Here is a 395-nt window from a genome sequence, read left to right as displayed (position 1 = left end):
CTTAGCTCATTGAAAGGAGGGCGGACTTCAATGAGCTAAGGAGAATAGTCGGGAAGGCACTGAGGTCCGAGAGGGGAGAGGAGGGGTGTCCAAGAACAGTGATTGCTCCTTAAGGAGATGATCCTCCCAGTCCAAAGGGAGGTAATCCCAACGTGGATCAAAGGGAGCAGGAGGACACAAAAGTCCCCATGGCTCACCAAAAGCATCTGAGAATGTCTCCTAGTTAGAAGGGAGGGGCCATCACCAGGGAGGACTATACTGTGGTTCCTCGGGGATGCACGGGGGCGGTCAGGAAGGCGAAGGCAGACATGGAACTGGGACTAGCTACCCAGGTCAAGGACAACAGGAAGTCCTTTTTTTTAAATACATAGGGGGCAAAAAGAAGGTACCGGGTA

Source organism: Gavialis gangeticus, unplaced genomic scaffold (assembly GCF_001723915.1).
Source record: "Gavialis gangeticus isolate Ggan-Ray unplaced genomic scaffold, GavGan_comp1, whole genome shotgun sequence".
NCBI lineage: Eukaryota > Metazoa > Chordata > Crocodylia > Gavialidae > Gavialis > Gavialis gangeticus.
Note: the sequence above shows the minus strand (reverse complement) of the source record.